At 43.5% G+C, this 14230-nt stretch overlaps 1 long non-coding RNA gene across 1 annotated transcript; it reads left to right on the forward strand.

The window, feature by feature from the left end:
- Window positions 1-1026: 1026 nt before the first annotated feature.
- On the forward strand, window positions 1027-13399 carry LOC138748633 (uncharacterized). Its single transcript, XR_011348201.1, has 3 exons — window positions 1027-1110; window positions 8407-8508; window positions 13071-13399. It is a non-coding gene; the product is annotated as an uncharacterized lncRNA (long non-coding RNA).
- Window positions 13400-14230: the final 831 nt, after the last annotated feature.

The following is a 14230-nucleotide window of genomic DNA, read 5'->3' on the forward strand; positions in this document are numbered from 1 at the left end:
CCAATTAATGAAGGCAAGCTCAAACACCCCTTATTCTTTGACATATTTTTAAAATGTTAGCAGTTGGGACGGGGTGGGTGAGATTTAGGCAATCATATGAGACTGTAATTTTAAAATAGTGTTTATATAATGTATGTAATTTGAGTCTAAGAAAAAAATTGAATTAAATATTAAAAAAAAAACATGATGCCAGACATTGATAATTGATACCAAGGCAGTCGTCCAGCAGTCTCTACATGATTACCTCCCATACTGAGATTGGACTCAAAATCAGTGTATCCCACCAATAGTTCAACACAACGTATAGTGTATCATCTCCTGGCCCAAAGATGAAAGTCCCAGAAACTTACGGGCTTCTAAATCAGTATTACCTCTATCATGGGGTTTTGTATTCATTGCCCCTTCTTTCCCACTGAGGCTTGGCAGACCCAGCACAAAGCTAAGGTTTAACCTGGAGTCAAGGACATCCCTTCCTCTGTCAAACATCTGAACTCCTGTCTCCCTCAAACATTATACCCCTCCTTTCCTCAAGGTTGTGAACCACTGCCAAACTTAAACAGTCAAACCAGATTACAATTTCAGTTTTACATATCATGTGTTTAAACAAACACTAGGCCAATGCATAGGAATGCAGTCCAATGCAAATAAATTAGATTAGTGCAGATTGGCATGGAGGTTGTGCTTCTGGTCTCTACAACCCTTTGATTCTAGGGAAGTGCCCACTTTACCCACCGTCAGTGTATGTCATGGTTGTGAACACTGGGAATATTCTGTTTAAGGCAACTGTTTTTTTAACATGGATTGGTATTTAACCCACAGTAGCCTTCATGGTTTTCCAGTAAACCTGACAGGGAACAACATGGTGTTCACAGGGATAGGCGCAGGGAGTCAAGTCAGTTGCCAGAGCTCATCAGTCAGCAGCAGGTTTCTATCTCAAAGTAGGTGAACAGGTTAAGACTGATAATCTGAGGCACAGAAGGACTCCCTGGCTTTCAATTGGTTGACTGGCTTTATCTCTGTTGCTCACGTAACAAAGGGTGTAGTTATTTCCTCCCAATAACATCCCATAAACTGAAAGATCCAGATTGAGTCCCGGGTGTGAGCACAAAGGTAAGCCCTAATGATATTCTTTGGAGCTAACAGCTGGTTTTGTGTGGGGAGAGCTACAGCGATCAAATTCTGCTTTTGCTTTGAAGTAACATATTTTCTCTTGAAACAGATGCAGCCTGACCTGTGGACCATTTCCACATGTTCTGTTTTGATCCAGATTGTGTGCAGGATGGACCTCTTGTTGTGGGAACAATGGAATTAATTCAGATCTTTCCCTGCAGAGGCTGATCAAATGACTGGGTTCCTGCAGGAGCTTGGGTTTTTTTTGGCTCTAGATTCCAGCATCTAAACCAGTGGTTCTCAACCTTTTTCTCTCCACTCACATACCACTTTCAGTAATTCATATGCCAGAGTAAGGGATTACTTAAGGTGTTAAGTGAGTGGGAAGGGAAGGTTGAGAGCCACTGGTCCAGTGTCTTGTGTCTAAATAAGTTCTTGGCTCAGAGGATGTTGCCTGTTCTGAGTAAAAAGACAAAATTGCTGGAAGAACTCACCAGGTCTTGCAGCGTCCATAGAGCCTGAGCCATTCTTCAATGTAACCTGAATTAAAAGGCTAGGAAGAAGGGAAGAATGGGAACAGATGAAAGCTGTAAATGGATATGGATGGGAAACAGAAAAGGTGAAATTTGATTGAGGAGTGGGGGGAGATTATTTTTGGCTCTGTAGAAGCAGAGCTGGGGGAAAGGAGACAGAGGGAAAAGGAGAGAGAAAGAGAGATAGAGACAGACAGAGCTGGAGGAAAGGAGTCATAAGGAATGATGGAGGGAGGAGGGCGAATGGAATCGGAGGTCGATGTCAATGCCATCTGGCCAGAGGGTGCCCAGATGGAAGATGTTGTTCCTCCAAATTGTGGGTGGTCTTAGACTGGCAGTGTTGGCAAGGGAATGGGGTGAGGATTGAAATGGGAGACCAGATGTAAATCCTCACTCCAACTGAGGTGCTCAACGAAGCGATCTCCCAGTCTGCGCCCAGTCTTGCCGTTGTAGAGGAGAACACAACAGGAGCAGCGGATGCGGTAGATGACCCTGCAGATTCTCGAGTGAAAGGACTGCTTGGGTCCCGAAATGGTGGTGAGGGTTGAGGTGTGTGCACAAGTGCAACATCTCCCTCAGTTAAGGGAGAAGGTATATGCAGTCACCCCAACTCCCAAGTAGCATGACTTATTTAAAAAGTAGTGGGAGAGGTAGGTGTTCATTTCAATTTCTCCATTGCCAATTAGTCAATAAAAAGAAGGGAATCTCAAGTGGAGCAGCCACTCAAGTGTGAGTGGCTTATGACAGGAGTGGGGATCCAGAGAGTTTGGCTTGAGAGGCTTTGAGAGAAGATGCTGAGGAAGTACAGAAGGTAAGATTTTTGCACAATAACAAGGAGTAGAAAGTGGAGATGGCAACGAGGGCTGTGGAATGCTCTGATTGCAGGTTGTGAGAAATCTGGGAGAACAGCATTGGCCCTGATGACTACATGAGCAAGAGGCATGTCCAGCTGCAGCTCCACACAGACTGAGTTAAGGAACAGGAGCTGGAGTTGATGAACACTGAATCACTGGGGAAGCAGAGAGGATGATAGACAGAAGCTATAGAGAGACAGTCATGCCCAAAAGGCAAGAGACAAGTAATTGGATAACCTTTAGGAGAGGCAAGGGGAATAGGCAGTCATTACAAGAGCAACCCTGTGGCTGTTCCTCTCAACAATGTATAGTTACGGATATTATTGGGGGATGATCTACCAGGGATAAATTGCAGTGTACAGGTCTCTGGCACAGAGTCTGACCCTTCAGCTAAGAATGGAGGAGAGCGACAGTGATTGGGGATGAGATAGTTAGACAAATAGATTGGATGTTCTATGAACAAGATAGAGACTCCTGATGGTACATTGCTTTCCAAGTGCAAGGGTCAGGGATGTCTCAGATTGAGCCTACAACATTCTCAAGCAGGACCGTGAGCAGGCAGTTGTCGTGGCCCATGCTGGTACCGTAGATGGGAGTAGGGATGAGGTCTTCAAGAGGGAATATTGGGAATTAAGAAATAAGCTGAAAAGGAGGACCTCAAAGGTGGTAATCTTGGCATTGCTGTCTGTGCCACACGCCTAGGCAGGTAAGAATAGGAAGTTGCGGCAGATGAATGCGTGGCTGAAGAGTTGGTGCAGTGGGCAGGGGTTCAGATTTGTGGATCACTGGGAAGGTCTGACCTGTACAAAAAGGACGGGTTCAACCTGAACTGGAAAGGGACCAATATCCTGGAATGCAGATTTGCTAGAGCTGTTGGGGAGAATTCAAACTAGTTTGGCAAGGAGTGAGAACTAGAATGTGATAGCAGGAAATAAAGCAGAAGGTGGAAAGTATGAAGCAATGTGTTTTGGGTGTTTGAGGAAGGACAGGCAGGGGAGGAAGCATAAATGCAGTCAGTTGAAGGATTTGAAATGTGTCTATTTCAATGTAAGGTCTAGTAGGAATAAAGGAGCATGGATCAGTTCATGGAATTACAGTGTTGTTACCGTTACATAGAATTGGCTGACTCAAGGACATGATTGGCTGATGCAGGTTTATATGTTGTAAACAGGATAGGATGAGGGTGGGGTAAAAGAGGTTTGGGGTAGTATTTACTAGTCAGGGATAGTATCAAAGTTGTAGAAAACCAGGAGGCTCTGGAGAGAGTGTCTACTGTGTCAATGTGGGTGGAAGACGGTAATAGGAAGGGAGTAATCACAGCATTGGGAGTAGTCTTCAGGCCCCCAAATAGCCGTCGGGACCCTGGGGAACAGATTAGAAGGCATATTTTGGATTGAAGCAAAAATAATAGGGTTGTTGTTCTGTGAGGCTTCAACTTGCCAAATATTGAGTGGCACTTTATTACTGCAAGAGAAATAGATGGGGCGGAATTTGTCAGGTTTGTCCAGGAAGGATTCTTGACACAGTATGTCTTCAGTTAACTACGGGAAGGGAGGGAAGATATTACTGGGGTGTGGGCGATGACCTTTGCATCCTCTTGGTCACAGGTGAAATGCCGAAAGATTGGAGAATGACAAATCTTTAGAAAAGATAATAGGGAAAATCCAGGGATCATAGACCATCATAGATTGAGTCTTACATCAGTAGTGGGCAAACTATTGGATAGTATTCTTAAGGATAGGATTTACGAGCATATAAAGAAGTAGAGTCTTCTCAGGGATAGTCAGCATAGCTCTGTGAAGGGAAGGTTGTGCCTCGTGAGCCTAAATGAGTTTTTTGAGGAAGTAACAAAAATATTGCTGAAGGTAGGGCAGTAGATGTGGTGTATATAGATTTTAGTAAGGCATTTAACAAGGCCTCCTTTGGGTAACTCATTCAGAAAGTCACAACGCATGGTATGCATGGAAAATTGGCTGTGCGAATACAGAAATGGCTTGGCTGTAGAAAGCAGAGAGCAGTAATGGATGGAAAGTATTCTGCCTGGAGGGTTCCACAGGGTTCTGTTCTGGGTCCCCTGCTCTTTATCATTTTTATAAATGATCTGGAAGAAGAAGTAGAGGGATGGGTCAGGAAGTTTGCAGTTGATGCGAAGGTTGGATGGGTTGTAGATTGTGTTGAAACTGTTGTTGGTTACTGCAGGACATCTGTTCTGGACACATTATTACAAGAAAGATTTGGAAACTATGGAGAGGGTGGAGGTGTGATTTACCAGGATTCTGGCTGGATGGGAGAATGTGTCTCACGAGATAATTAGAGCTAGGGTCTTTCTCTATGGAGCCAAGATGGATGAGGGGTGACAACAGAAGTCTACAAGATTATGAGAAGTATAGATAAGGTAGACAGTAAGTGCCTTTTCCCAGGGCAGGAGCTACAAACCTCAGTAAGGGTGGAAAGTTTAGCAGAGATATCAGGGTTAAGATATTTTTCACACAGAGAGTTGTGAGCACCTGGAATAAATTGCCAGGTGTGGAGGCTGAAACATTATAGGCATTTCAGAGACTCTTAGACAGACACATGGATAAAAGAAAACAGGGTTGGTGCCAGAACAAATGTTAGAGGGGGTTCTTAACATGTGAGACGGGGGCACAGTGGAACACTCATAAATTCACTCAGCAGGGCCAGGGGGGGTGCTGTTGGATGCTGGGACCTACCTGCCAACACCATCTGCCCCTCCAACATAGGAAACGAGGACAGTGCTTTCATTGCATCAAGCATCACTAGACACTACTGACACTTGACACACGCTAGTGATGCATCCGAGGGCAGGTGGAGAGTCGCTAACGTGTGCCAATCTAGATGTTAGTGACCCTTGACGCAGGCTAGTGATGTGGGAGGGGGTGGGGTGAATCTGACAGTGAATAATCATGGAGACCATAAGGGGGGGCACAGCACCTCTCTGGGGGGGGGGGGGGGGGGGAAGAGGCAATGCTTGTGGATGTCCCCCTTGACACCGACCCCGAAAGAAAAATAGAAGGTTATATTTATCCTGTTTTTATACCAACATTGATCCTTTTTGAAGAAATGTAAAATTTTTGAAGCCTCTCTGATTCAAATGTTCTGGTAATGCCCAAACAGAGTGAACAGAAAAGATTGGGTCAAATCAAATCTTATTGAGTGGCACAGGAGGTTTGAGTGACTGACTTACACGCTTGTGTTCTGATTTTTTCTGTTTTTATGTGCGTTTTCACTTACAGCACGATCGTAAACCTCGTCAAGGGCATTGTAGAAGTTTAAACAAACATTTTTATAAGATGAATTTCAGGCATTCTAAATATATATCATATAAGCTTTACAGCCCAGAACCATTGTTTTCTGAGAAGAGGATTCATTCTTGGAATTGACATTGTGACAGAGTATATAGATATGCTTTTGGGAGATAAATTGGGAAAGATTTGTTAGAGGAGGTTACATAAAACACACTTAAAAACAGATCTTATTTGAAATACTGGAGCTCTGCCCCATGCTAGCCATATTGGCTCCACAGCTTTTGCAGGAGCTTTGGAGAGTGCCCAAGCGACTTCACTAATGGATTGTTGTTTATAAAAGGCAACAGATGAAAGGTCTTGTCGGAGCCACTTTCTGTCTGGAGTACTGCTTGCTGTTCTAAGAGGGTCATGTGGTTTCACAAGCAGAGAGAGTCAAACAGTCTTTTTCTCTAAGAGAGAGAGAAAGAGAGAGAGAAAGAGACACAGAGATTACTTCTACAGTGTTAAAGTTGGCAACAGCAGCTGGGACTGGAACAGGACAAGCTGGCAAGCTTGTAGAAACCCCCATTTGGAAGACTGCTTGATCAAAGCCCTTGTGGTTCAAGCAAGAGTAAAGGACAGGATGTCTAATGTTTCACTTGGAATAAGAGAAACAAAAAGGAACTCAGTGGTGACTTGAAAGAAAGAGATTATCATCTGGAGAACCCTGAAGGGGCAAGTTTTGTCAGCAAGACACTGGAGGACTGATTAAAAATGAAACAGTTGTGAATGTCCTGGAACAACAAATCTCCCTCTGAAAACCGACAAGAACCTACCTGAGTGGTAATCATGTACCTTTCAAGCACCAAAGCCTGGTAAACTTTATAAATGTTAAATTCTGTGCACAGTATAAGAATTGCCTCCAATCAGTGAACTTGGAGGAATGAAAAGTGAGATTGGACTGTGAACCAAAGAACTTTTCTGAAATTACACACACATTATATACCCGTGCACTTAGAATTAGAAGGGGGTTAAGTTAGGTTAGTTAAGTTAAAGTGTGATTCTATTTTCACGTTTAAAGATAATTAAAAGCAACTTTTATTAAGTAACCATTTGTCTTGGTGAATATCTATTGCTGCTGGGTTTTGGGGTCCTCTGGGCTCGCAACAATATGTGCTGGACAGACAGAGCTAATGGATTTCAAGTGGGTCTTAATTATTCAAGAACTGCTGAGGAACCAGCTTTTTTAAATTAAAGTCACTTAAGCCTCTTGAACAGAGATGTGGTTAGAGGTTGTTATGGATAGGGAATGGTTTTGAAAAAGGAATAGAATTTTGGTAGAAATAAAACTGATGATCATATGATTTCCAAGAATTGGGACTTACCTCAGTGATGATGTAACAGTCACATGATTTGGAGAAACATATTAGCAAATTCAGACAGTTTGAGATCAGTTTTGGAAGAGTTCAGTTTGGAGAGTATAGAAGTCAAAACCCCTAGACACAGGCTGTCCACACTATCTATGCCTCTCATAATCTTGTAGACTTCTAAGTTTCCTGTCAACCTTCTACAGTCCAAAGAGAAAAGTCCTAGCTTTGCTAACCTTGCCTCATAAGATTTGTTTTCCAATCCATGCAACATCCTGATAAATCTACTCTGCACCCTCTCCATAACTTCCACATCCTTCCTATAATGTGATCAGAAATGAACACAATACTCTCTCACCAGAGAATTGTAGAGTTCCAACATGACCTCTCTACTCTTGAACTCAATCCCCCTATTAATGAAGCCCAACATCCCATAGGTCTTTTTAACTATCCTAACAAACTATGCAGTGACCTTGAGAGATGTATGGATTTGGACTAAGTAAGGGATAAGCAAAGAACTGGAAGGCTTCAGAATAAAGACAAGGCTGGCTGGGGGAGCAGACCTGGCCAACAAAAGGTCTTAATTGGATATGATGAAGAGAAATATTGATTGTGGCTCTGTGAAAGGAGACAGTGGGAAAAGAGAAAATTGTAAACCTTTCTTTAAATTTTTTAAAAATAATTTTCTTGAAAAGAATTTATAATTTCATCTTTTATTTCTTCCCTTTTTATTTCTTCTTTGGGTTGGCTTTTTCTCATGTTATGTTTGATAAATTATTACCAATGAGCTTTGGATTTTTGAATTGTGTTCATATTTTTCCTTTTATTTTAATTAGGTTGCACATTGTATTGTTCAATTGTTTATACTTGAAATACTATTTTTTTTAAAAAAAAGAAAAAACCCTCAAAAACTGCAGATGCTGAAATCAAGCAAACAATAAGAAACTGCAGGAACTCAATAGATCAGCCAGCATCCATGAGGGAAACTGACCAATTCCATTCACAGATGGTCTCTAACCCACTGACCTGCTTCTCAGTGTTTGCATTTAAATAGCTGCAGTTGGTAGAATGTGACACAATCTGGTTGTATAGTTTTTGGTATTTCTCCTTTCCCCTCCCACCTACCTCTTGCCTGGAGGATGCCCTCTTCCTCAGCCTTTTGTGTCAGACTTTGTTACTTTGTTTTTCTAAATATTTTTAAAATACATCTAATCAGAACAAGTACATGCAAGTGTTGTGGTTGGATTAGATGTCATTCCAAAAATAATTTGCGGACCCATTTTTCTGTGCCCAACAGCCAGCAGATACATGGGGCAGAAGATTGCTGCACTGTGTGGAGGAAAGGAAGACGATGGGATGTCATCTGCAAAGGCCTCAGCTTCGGTCAGTCGGACTAAGTGTACGTACAGGTGCTCCCCTACTTAAGATGGTCTGAATTACAATTTTTTAAAGTTACGATGGTTTGAATCTGTACTTTCAATTTCCGATCTCCTGGGTTGCCAGATTTGGCAGCTTTGGCACCAAATGGCAGAAGTTTGGCATTTTCTTGATCAATTGGTGGCAGAAAGAGACAATTGCCATTTTTTGGCTCTTTTTTAGTTTTATTGGTGCTTTTTACAACTTTTAAAAAATTTAATATTTTAAAATCTGGCAGCAAATTTGACAACCCTCTGTGCTTGCAATATGCAGTACACTACTCTCTTGCATCCCTTCCATCCTCACTATCCAGTAATTAATTTTAGTTCAATGATGAGTTTGCTGAAACGCAACCCCTTCGAAAGATGAGGACACCTGTATACTGATATCTCTGAACATCTTCACTCCATCTTTTCAATGAATTCAGATTCCCCGAACTGGACAGTTTCATCTTCATGTTGGACGTCTAATCCCTTTATACCTCCATCCCCCATACAGAAGCACTTCCCTTTTACTGGACCTGAGGCCCGACCAGTCACCCTCTACTACCACCCTCCTCCACCTGACAGAACTTGTCCTCACTCTAAACAACTTCTCCTTTAACTCATCTCACTTCCTCCAAATCAAAGGCGTAGCCATGGGTACCTGCATAGGCCCCAGCTATGCCAGCCTATTTGTGGACTTTGTGGAGCAATCCATACTGCAAGCCTACACAGGCAAGACTCCCAACACTTCCTCCACTACATTGATGACTACATCGGAGCTGCCTCATGCACCCACGATGACCTCGTCAACTGCATTCACTTCCACCCTGATCTCAAACTCAGCTGGTCCACCTCTGACAACACTCTCCCCTTCCTGGATTTCTCTATCTCCATCTTGAGAAACCAGTTTTCTACCGACATATACAGATGGTCCCTGACATACATCTTGAGTTCCATTCTGACTGACCAGTTGGATCTCGAAATGGACGCAAGTTGGACGCATGTTACTCTGGGCCAACAGTCTTAAACTGGAATCACGGCATTTCATCTATGGCCCAGCCTGTCCAGAACTGGAAATATCTATTGTCCACCACCACTGGCACCTGGTCTATGCTCACCTCTCCCACCTGGAACACTGGGTCCACCACCACCTTTCATGTCCGGAAAATAGAACACATTTGGCAGCAGCAGAGCCTCAGAGCCATCCCGGCCCATGGCAGCCACCACGTGGGTGTGTCAAAATAAACAGCCCCTGGATCCATTGGACCTGATGCGTAATTTTTATATTTATATACCGTATATTTTTAAAATTTATACAGTATTTTCTTTTTCAGTCATATGTACAAATGGTCATAAATCACATAGATTAAAAGTAGGGGACCACTAGTGCGACTACATTTCCTCATACCCTGTCCCCTGCAAGCATTCTATTCCCTTCTCTCAATTTCTCCATCTCTGTCACATCTGTTCACAAGATGAGGTGTTCCACTCCAGATCTTCCGAAATGTTTGCCTTCTTCCACAAACGTGGCTTCCCCTCCACCACCATCAACTCAGCCCTCGCCCACATCATCTCCATTTCCCACTCATCTGCCCTGGCTCCCTCTGCTTCCAGACACCACAAACACAGAATCTCCCTTATCCTCACTTACCACCCCTTCAGTCTCCACATCCAGCACATTGTCCTCCAGAATTTGCAGCACTTGCAACAGGATCCCACCACCAAACACCTTCCCTATTTGTCCCTTCTCTGCCATCTGTAAGAACTGCTCCCTGCATGACTCTCTCGTGCACTCATCCCTCCCAACCAATCACACCCCACCCCAGCACTTTCCCTTGCGGCTGGAAGAGGTGTCACACTTGTGCCCACACCTCTTCTCTCACCACAGTCCAGGACCCCAAACAGGCCTTTCAAGTGAAGCAACACTTCACTTGTGCATCCACAGGATTGATTTACTGCATAGGTGCTCTCTTTGAGTCCTTCTCTACATCAGAAAGACTGGGTGCAAATTGGGCGATCACTTCACTGAGCACCTTTGCTCCATCCGCACCAATGACAGAGACCTCCCAGTAGCCAACCATTTCAGTTCTGCATCACACTCACGTCTGTCCATGGCTATATGTACTATCCCACCAAGACCACCCATAAATTGGAAGAACACCTGATTTTCCATCTGGGCACTCTCTAACCAGATGGCATTAAAATTGATTTTTCTGCTAACCTGCTCTCCTCTCTTCTTCTAGATCTCCTCTCCCCTTCACCCAGCCATCCCTCCTCCCCTTGATCACTGCTGTGCCCTCCCTCCCTTCTCCATCTATCACCTCCTGTCTTTGTGAACACACATACCCACCTCCCCCCCCACTTCTGTTCGGATGCCTGTCGACATTTTTCCATACCTTGATGGCTTAAGCCCGAAACGTCGGTTATGTATTTTTACCTTTGCTATATAGAGGTCACTGTTTGACCTGCTGAGTTTCTCCAGCTTTGTGTTTTTATTTCAACCACGGTGCCTGCAGATTTTCGTGTTTTACATCTTCATATCCAGTTGATCCCTTCCATGCCCCTTGATATCCTTCCTTTCAATGTCCACTAACACGAATCATAGAGATTTGTGTTTTTTTTCTCCAGAATCCTCTGACAAGCTCTCAAATGACATGTTTAGACAAAAACAATTGTAGTTGTGGAACTGGTTCAACGATGCTGTCATCAGCTTGACTTTGCAAGTTCTGTTACTATTTACAGCTGCAACTTTGGATAACTTTGATCTTGTTACTGGTTCAAGATTATTGTCATGTAATATCATACAAAATTTCCTTTAGTCTTACCATAAGGCAGACAAAGATTCACCATCGGCAGAAATTGCCTGGCGCCCCCTTAGTCAGACAAAGAGAAGCAAAAGAGAGTTCTCCACCCCGAGTCACTGGGTGTCCATGTATTCACCTCCAGCGCTTCCATACCTTCCGTGGTTGCAGGATTTAAAAATCTGTACAGAGCCGATGGTAGTTGGATCCAGCGGGGAAGCTCTGTGTCTCCGTTCCCCAGTCAGCTGGTCCACACCAGTGGCAGCACTGCTGTTACAGCAGTACCCCAATTTTTTGTTGCACACACTGTAGGCTTCTGCCACTAACATAAACATCTTGGTACCTAAAACAGCAATAAATTGGCCTCAGGGAAAAGGGATATAAACTGAGGGCTGGCAGTGAAGATGAGATTTATAGACAGCCTTTCCAAGATCAATTATGATTTAAGTAAGGGGACACACACAAGACTTGCACCAAGAGACTGTAAATGTTGGAATCTGGAGCAAATAAAAAATCTACTGAAGGAACTCAGCAGGTTGAGTACCACCTGTGGGAGAAAACATAATCAGGCCAGAACCCTTCATCAAGACTGAGACTGCAGAGGGGAAATAGGAAGTATTTAAGCAAGGTTGTTGGAACTTTATTTATTCATTTTTGAGGTCTGGGAGTTACTAATTGCTGTTGAGAAGGAAGATGTGATCTGCTCGCTGTGCTGCCACAGTCCTTCAAGTGAGGGAATCCCATGGAGGACAGAAGACAACAGGTGCAAGGTGTACCATCATTAACAACCCCCAACATGAGTCAAACACAATCTGGCCCTGGAAATATTTCAACTCCTCCTTCATCATCACTGGATCTCAGTCTTACACTTCTCATCCCAATTGTGCTGTGGGACCATCTTCGCTATTGGTTCAACCAGCTCAATGCTGATGGGCATTTAGGGATGGACAACCCCAGATTCTGAAAAAAAAAGACAGCCTCACTCGATCCAGAGTTGTGAAAGGAACTAAAATATGCAATTAGCAAGCTTCCCTACTGATTTTATTCCTTCCATGGAGCATTGACTCATCTTCAGATGGCTATAATTAGGAGCTGTGGGTCATGAAGAAATGAGGTAATTGATTTCTTGCGGCCTGAAGCCAATGTTGACAATTCCAAGTTGTCTCTCCTGCCTTTTGTGCGTCTGTGCAGTGAGTGGAACAGGAAGTACATAGGGATATGATGCAGGATTGTGGCACTGAGAGTTTGGACTGTGTCAGGCTTTTGCTCGACTAGTCTGTGGCACTCTTCCATTGCTGATGTCAGGTCTCAGATGGTTACACTAAGGAGCTTACAAGGCCATTTGGGACCAGATACATTTCAACCCAATTACAATTCCAGTTAAAAATCAGAAATACCCATTTCTCGGAGAAATTGGACAGGCAGGATGAGAGTTCCCAATTACACAATAAAGTGAAATTGGGCTGAGAAAAACATCTGATCAGGGGTGGGTCATCAACAGCGACAACGGAAATGGTTGCGGCAGCCCTGCTGCTACGGATCAACGAATGGAGCTGTGAGAATAAACTCTGAGCCAGTGCCTCTGGTCTGCTTTCTCAAGAACATTCTCTCAACTCCCAAAGAAATAGGAAACTGTAGAAGTATTCAGTCCTCGTGATGCGAAGAAAAAGATGTAAATTTCTCAGCACTTCAGTGAATGAATGAAATGTAATACATCGGGAAAGGCTCCATCTGACCTTGCCATTTATATTTTTTTCTAGGCTCGAATGTAAATGATGGGAAAGCTGGAACAAAGTCTATGCCACTGCATAACATTCAGTGTAGGCCCTGACGGTAAAGGAGTACTGAGGGAGATGAGACCTTCCTCTCCTTCCTCAGTGCAGCCACAAACTCAGCTCTCCCACCAACAAGGAACCAACCTTTGTTTCAAAACCAGGGTCCATGAAGACTTGTTCACAACCTCTCAGTGCGAAATGAACTTGTCTGAAAACATTTTGCCTGTGTTAATGAAATAAAAGCAAAAGCAAGGATTTGTTATAAATGTTTCTCCACATCCTGAACTTCCTCACAATAAACTGAGTAAAATCCCTTCACTGGCTCATTAACTTTTATTTGTACATTGCTCCGTGTTATTTATCAGCGCCTTCCCAGCAGCCTACTTGCTGATTAGTGGTCAATTGAAGCTGATTCCTATCCAGGAATCAGGCCCACTGACAATCTGTAATTTAGTAAATCACTGACCTTACTTTCCATTGACTACATTCCATTATTTAACAAATCAGTAAACAATTAACTCTCCAATCATCACACCCCAGGCACTGGAAACACTGAACGGATCCTAGAGTCATTCCCTTCGTGTCATCTCGGCTCTGATCCAGAGGTCATGGATTCAACCACCTTTATCAACAGAAGCCCCTTTCACACTTGCAAGTGGTCCCAGGAATTAACAGCCAATTGACCTTAAAAGGGGCTAATGTGGAATGAAAATCACATTAACCCCTCCATGAGCACAAGACTCCAATTTTGGCTTCACCGTAAACTCCACACTTTGAAACTCAGTACTTTGATATATGAAGGCCAATATGACAAAAACTCTCTTTACAACTCTATCCACCTGTGACAGCACTTTCCCAGTTCCCTCTGTTCTACCGCACTCCTCAGTACCCGACCGTTCACCGTCTTTTCATGGTTTGTCCTTCAAAACGCAACACCTCACAGTTGTTCATGTTAAATTCCATCTGCTGTTTATTCCAGCTGGTCCAGATCCCTCTGCAAGCTTTGAAAACCTTCCTTGCTGTCCACAACGCTTCTGATCTGAGTATTGTCTACAAATTTGCTGATCCAATCACCACAATGTTGTCCAGATTGTGGATCTAGATGACAAGCTACACTGGTCCCAGCACCGATCCCTGCAGCACAC

This window comes from Narcine bancroftii, chromosome 1, assembly GCF_036971445.1.
Source record: "Narcine bancroftii isolate sNarBan1 chromosome 1, sNarBan1.hap1, whole genome shotgun sequence".
NCBI classification, from domain to species: Eukaryota; Metazoa; Chordata; class Chondrichthyes; order Torpediniformes; family Narcinidae; genus Narcine; species Narcine bancroftii.